Below are 6,459 nucleotides of genomic sequence, written 5' to 3' on the forward strand. Positions count from 1 at the left end.
TGTTGAAAACTGATGCAATATGAAAGAAATGGAGGCCGTTTACATGAAAAGGCAGCAAGATTTATTCCTGTCAACACGCGGCGTGCAGAGCCTGAAGATAAAACTACACGTCAGTGTCAAATATCAGTGGAATCCCAAATAAGAATTTGACCGACGCTTTAAGGGTACATCCTTAAAAATATATATATTCAATCGTCAGTCTCATTCCCAGCAATTTTAGCTAACAAGTGTATATTTCTAAGGCAATCTTCCTTCAGGTTTTATGAAATAAATCGACATAATCCCAAAAGTCACCCGGTGTATTTACGGTGTAACAACCCCCCCCACTCGTAAATAATTGGCACGTGGCGTATTTATTGACTTTTGAGAGAAATATCAAAATAAGCTTATTTGAACAGCATAATATCCCAGTCTGTCTTGTGGGCTCTAATGTAAAACTGGCGGAATGCCTGTGTTTGGCCTGGCGGATTAGAGCCCAAACGAAAGGAAATGAAGAATTACAGATGGACAAGGTGGAAAAATAAAAAATGCTGCAACTCGAGTTTATCAGGCTGCAAAATAAGACGAGGCCCTCTGTCAGGGCAGACAGCCCTGATAATATACCAACCCCTGAAATCCAACCAAGAGTACAATATATATATATATATCTATATATATATATAGATATATAAAATGTATATAATTCTAACGCTTAACGTTTATCAGAACGCGTTTCAGCAAACCGAAAAGCATTCATTATCCTTTGCTGAACGTTTTGTCCGTTACCCCGCATTTAAATTCCTCAAACGTGGCTTGTGTGATTTCGAGCCTCTTCGTTTGCTGCGGGGGTCGCCGGGCTCCTCCGGGTGTTACCGGATATCCTGCAGGCCGATATTCAGCATTACACTTTACGTCCACACACCAGCACTTGGATATCAGGACCGCTTAAACTCTTTGCTTTCGTTTTACTGTCGGTGGATTTCACGGTAGGCCTACACCTACACCCCCCCCCCCATAAAACTCCGCTTATACGACATATCCCGTCATCTATACTATGACGATGCCATCTGGTCTCCTCCAAGTTACTTTAACGTTTATAGACGTGAAGTGGTCATGGCGAATGGCTTTTTTTACAGGCCGGCTTAAATGATAACGGGCCGGCGAGTCGATAAACCCACGTGTAACGGCTAAAGTAACGGCGTTACCTTTACCAAGTAACCCCACACCCCCCCCCCGCCCGCCCCAACATGATTTCAGTGATGAAGAAAATCGACAAGTGTTTTAACTGATATTTTATTGTGATAGTGAACATTTCCCAGAGCCGCAGCTCTGCAGCAGGGCTCAGGATGTCCCTGTGTGTGTGTGTGTGTGTGTGTGTGTGTGTGTGTGTGTGTGTGTGTGTGTGTGTGTGTGTGTGTGTGTGTGTGCATAATTTATACAGATGACGGGTTTATCAGGACATGGCCCTCTACTGTTTATCATGAGACAATTCGCGTGTGTGCGCAAATGCCCCATCTAGAACACGGCGTAAAAAAAACAAGGGAACCAGGCGTGCCACTTCCACTTTTTTATTTTTCATGCTGTAACAAATGTACAGTGACTGATGCACAATCATACAATATGAATCATATAGAGCAAAAAAAAAGTAAATAAAAAGTGAATTTACCTTTCATGCACACCACCACTGTTTGCTGGGTGTAGTCAGTGGTTGTTAAGCTGTTGTAAATGGTCAGCTTTGCTTCAGCAGCACGATCAATACTGGAGGCTTCAGTGATAGTCTTAACTCCAATATTTACGTGCTGCTACAGCAAAGCTGCCAGCAGTGTAAAACCTCAAAAAACAAAACAAAAACAAAACAAACAAAAAACGTACTTTTAAACAAACAAAAAAAAACTGAGGACTTGAACAAAACTTTTACAGGATGAGAAATGTAGTTACAGACAGAAAACTGAATTGTAAATTTAAAAAAAAGAAAAGTATTTACATTGAAGCAGCAAACAAAATGAGTTCAACCATCTTGGAAGTGTGAACAGTGTGACCGCTGCCTCGGGTCCCGGTCTGGTTGTCTGTTCAGGTTTTGCTGTTGCAGCACAGTATGGCCTGCATCTCAGTGTAACCCACAAACCATTCTGTGCTGCTACAGTGCCGCCAGAGATTCCAGCATGGCTCCTCTTCTGGCTCCTGATTCCTCCCATCTCGTGAGCTATCCGCACCATCGTAACGCTCCAGGCCATCACTCTCACATATGTGCAAGCATGCATGCATGCATGCATGCATGCACACACACACGCATACAGATGCACAAAAATACATTACCTATCCCAACATTCATCTACTCCAAAGGAGGTTCAGTAGATCCCAGTATCTTTTTTCTCTCTCTTGTAGAAGGCACCATGGCTCTCCATCTGAAACACACAAAAACAGAAGGAAATGTAAAATAGTCCTGATCAAGTCTCTCTTCCAATGGCAATGCTAATGTGGGGTTTCACAGTATTTAAAAAAGTGTAACACTGAATTTTTACTACCTTTCCCACTGAGGCATGTGATCAAGTCATTTAATACAAATGACTGAAGTCAGATTTGTGGCTTCCCTACTGGTGGTTAAGATGCAGAATGCTAATAACTGCTACAGGCCTGTGGAACGGCTGTGGCTGATTTGTCATAGCTGACAACTGGTTTGGTAACTAACCAATGCCAAAAAAAAAAAAAATTATTCCAACAACTAATTTTATAAAACAAAAGCAAAGAACAAGAGAGAAAAAAAATCAAGGGCAATTCGTGCGAAGTGAGTCAGTTAGCATCACTGGTGTGGACTTGCTGAGTCACAGAGTTTAATGGAGCCAAATAAATCACAAGAGCATTGAAAACGGTCAACTTTTGCGATCTGACAGGTACATCTGCATATTTTGTGTGAAAATTATAAGTGGTTGCCCATTAGAAACAGCAAAGCCTCATTTCGTTGGTGTTCGCAGAGCAGCAGGGTGACTGGTGTATTCAACTGGGGCAGAAAGTAAAGGCCAGCCACTTCCATGTGTGCATGCAAATACTGCCACAGATGGGATATTACTAGTTTGCCTTCCCACAAGAGGGAACATAGCTTTTATTTTAATTCTATTCTTATTCCTTAAAACAGGTCTGTATTAGTCAACAGTCACCACTATCCCCCATAGGCAGAAACCAGAGGAGTGAAAGACTCCCCTGGTTTCTCCTTTTCTCTTACCCCTAATCAGTAATGTCACACAGACAGAAGGAGGAAGTGTCTGAAAAGACGAGTTTAAATATCCAGGGTGGCTTCTTTGGAATCAGACAGTCAGACATCGTATGTGTCTTACTTTTTGTTAGTGGATCTTTGCCATCAGTCACTATGAAAACAGCCTAAAGTCAAATGTCATTTCATATTCAGATATATACCGGCAGGGGCTGTGCATGAAACAGCAAGTCTGAAAACTACAGAGTGTAAAACCCCCCCCCCCAAAAAAACCCACACAACACTGGTCGTCAGATAATCTCAATAAATCTGAGGATTATATTGAGATTGAGAACTGTCTCTGATGGCCGTGTTACCACTAGAGGTCTCAAGGGGCTTGGGGGAAAAAAGAAAAAAAAAGGCCCTGGTCCGAACTGATCCGGGTGAGCTCAACACCAGTCTAACACCAGGCCCTCCACGATCTGCTCCCTCCTGCAAACCCACCAACCAGAGCAGAGGATTAGTTGGGGGGGGGTACATTAAACAAAAAGACTAAATCTAAAAAATGATCCAGGCATCAAAACACTACTAGTTATAGTTGTTCACAGCCACAACTGAAAATTACACATTTACACTGTGACAGAGCTGAGATTCAAATTTTTTAGGGCTAAAAATTTCTCTTTTGGTTTGCCATTTCACTGCAAACACCACCCGCCTCTGCTTAACCGCTCTCACTGACAAAACCCTTTTCTGACGGCCGATAAAATAAATACAAAAGTTAAAGTTCGCCCCGAAATAAATTACTGTCGAGATGTAATTAAAAATTAACTTATCAGCATATAAGTATACAAGGAAGAAATATAAAAAGGGATTCACCTTGATAGCCAAGAGTCACAATCAGCGTTTTGAGTTGTGATAAAGTGCAGGGTGGCTTTTTTTTTTCTAAATAGGTGGATGTGTTCCGTTTACCCCAACTGCCTCCCTTTTTATTAAATCTGAAATACTGTTAATGGTGATGTCATTCAAGTGCAGCTAGCAGAGACAACACAAGTGGAAGAGCACACTCGGAGGAATACACCTCACACCGAGGAAGACGAGGGACAAATGAAGATTAACAAGCAGCAGTGGGTGCAGTTCTACACCTTTTTTTCTTTCCAAATTGGCAAGCCCGAGCATGGCCATCTTCAATCATGTACAATGACATTTTGTGCCACTAGCTAAAAAGTTAGCGCTAATGAGTACGGGAAGAATAAATGTGTCACGGAAAACAAAAATTTTCATGACGTACATAATAACAAGCGTGCGCGCGTATGCGGAAAGCGACGTTACACGGCCGCCGTGGGCTTTCGCAGAACACCCTCAGTCGGCACACCAAACGGATTCCCCCTGAAATCTGACCAGTAGAAATACCTGTCAGGGAAACAAGGAAGTGACAACTTAAGCCTAACTCAGAGGGAAAGTGGAAGTGAGGTTTACACTCTAAAGTAGATTTCATAAATGCAAAAGCTGAGAATGAAGATCAAATGAGAATAGGTTTGTGCAGGCAAGATTAAGTTACAATACACATGCTGTATATTCAGGTTGAAATTTGTTCAAAAATGAATCGTGCAATGCATATGGAGAACTCTGGTTTATTTTCCTTTATCATCTCAGACGTCCTGGCACTAACCAGCCAGTAAATCCCACCGGGCCCAGGCTGAAAGTGAGAACCTCCCTTGCCACCAATTGTATGACCAGAGCTGGCAAATCGCCCAACTACTAGTCTAGATCTTTAGAAGTATTCATTAAATCCACATCAACTACTAATTTTTACAGATGGTTTGAACATAACAGCCGAGACTAAAACAATATCAAGTATATGTCTGCAAACCACTGCAATTAAAACTACCACTTACTATTTTCAGACTGCAGCTGCACCACAGCCTCGACTCGACGTGGGGGAAAAACACACACACACACACACACACACACACACACACACACACACACACACACACACACACACACACACACACACACACACACACACACACACACACACACACACAAAGCTCAATATGATGTCGAACACAATTAGATTAGTAAACACTTAATGACACCATGTTGCTTAAATATAGCCCTACTGCACATAACCGCTATTCTAAATTTGACATCTGGGGATTTTCTGGTAATTTCCAAAAAAATTGCTGAGGTCACCAGTGATTTTAATCGTGTATATTTGACTCTGATTAGTAATAACCGAACATCCAATAACTAACTGCTAGCAATACTAGAAAACAGTAAAACTGCTATGAATCCACATGACAGAGTTCATGAGAAAGTGTGTGTATTTTTTTCTACTGCATTGTGACTTTGTGGCTATTGCTTGATGTAAAATTGGTGCAGGGATGACAAACAACTGCTTCAACTTATTATATTAGTTTAACAGTTTCTGGTGCTGCTTTCAGTGTTTCCATAATTTTTTCTTAGGACTCACTCTAGCATATCAGCAACCAGTCATGTCAGAATATATGTAATTAGTCACATCCCACCTACACCAAGGAAATATAACGGTCAAACCCGAGTGCAAATTTATTCTCATGATGCTAGTTGTAGTATGCAAATAATATTTGGACCCATGATTAAACATGGTGAGGCTATGAAAAATGTCACAATCACAGACCACAGTAAATGTGGCGAACTCGTTTTTACCACAGGAGAAATTTAGGACACTAACAAACACACACACATATGAAACTCTTATACAAAACAAGAAGAAAATGAAAAATGTGACTCAGATTCACAACCAGAAAGTTGGCCAATTAGATTTGCACACTATTTTTTTTAAACTCTTGATCAGAGACTGGAATAAGATTTATATGACTAATGGTGAATTTAACAGAAGCAGAATTGAAGATAAATGACTGACACTCTGATTTCACTGCATATCACCTCAGCAACAAACCAAAGAACACATGTCACACTCACGTCAGCTTCAGGCCCTGACCGGCTCTCTGGTTAAGTCATAGAAAATGAATTCTGGCATTGATCAGGTGAGTTGCTTCCTGCACGCTGTTCTGATGAGCCGGCTGTTTCTACACAGGTCCAGGTGGAACAGCTCACACGTCATATTGACTCTAACCTCTCCCTTTCTCTCTCACTCTCTCTCTCTCTCTCTCTCTCTCTCTCTCTCTCTCTCTCTCTCTCTCTCTCTCTCTCTCTCTCTCAAGGAAGCTTGTCCAGACATGTCGCCTTTCCTCGCTCAGCCTTTTAACCCATTCCTACGACACTTGCACCCCGGACAATTGCCTCAA

This window comes from Lampris incognitus, chromosome 11, assembly GCF_029633865.1.
Source record: "Lampris incognitus isolate fLamInc1 chromosome 11, fLamInc1.hap2, whole genome shotgun sequence".
Taxonomy (NCBI): domain Eukaryota; kingdom Metazoa; phylum Chordata; class Actinopteri; order Lampriformes; family Lampridae; genus Lampris; species Lampris incognitus.